Source organism: Trypanosoma equiperdum (assembly GCF_001457755.1).
Source record: "Trypanosoma equiperdum strain OVI genome assembly, contig: ctg_1647, whole genome shotgun sequence".
Taxonomy (NCBI): domain Eukaryota; phylum Euglenozoa; class Kinetoplastea; order Trypanosomatida; family Trypanosomatidae; genus Trypanosoma; species Trypanosoma equiperdum.
This window is the reverse complement of record NW_027123668.1, coordinates 3,154-3,833: the sequence shown is the minus strand read 5'-3', so window position 1 is coordinate 3,833 and position 680 is coordinate 3,154.

Sequence of the window (680 nt, the reverse complement as noted above, 5' to 3'; positions counted from 1 at the left end):
AAAAATCAATCTCAAGGGAAATCAGCCATCAATACACTGAGCCACCTGAGGAGCCGAACCAAAAAACCCAGAAAGGACCATCAGGAACACAAAACCAAAAGCAAAAAGAATGTGAGAAACACAAAAAAAACACTACCTGCACAGCAGACAATAACTGCAAATGGGATATCACTACAGAGGTAACAGGAGAACACTGCAAACCTAAGAATGGAGAAGGACAGAAAAACACAGAAACCACAGCAGGAACAGGAGAAGGAGCATCCGGGGGAGCCGAGTCTAACTGCAGCCAGTATACGGACCCAGAACAATTTGCCAAGGCGCCAGGTAAACCGAAATAGGAAAAGAAATCTGTTTGTAAACGAATTGAAAACAAGTGTCAGGATTAAAGTTTTCGTGTAAATAAGATATTTCCTATGATGACCGCTACCTTTATGAGTTTTGTAGCATTCTATGCATTTTTCAGTTTTGTAAATTATTAATTTTATGAAAATTTGCTATTTTGCGCTAATTTAAAATATTTTCACACTTCTCATAGAATTGAGAAAACATTGTAATGTGCATAACAGCAGTCTATAGGTATAAAGTAGCAGGTTGATAAGGTGTGAAAAATTAATGATGTTCTATTTGGGTTTAGTTTGTTTTTTATTTTATACATATTAGTTAGGGTTGTCAAGCAATAT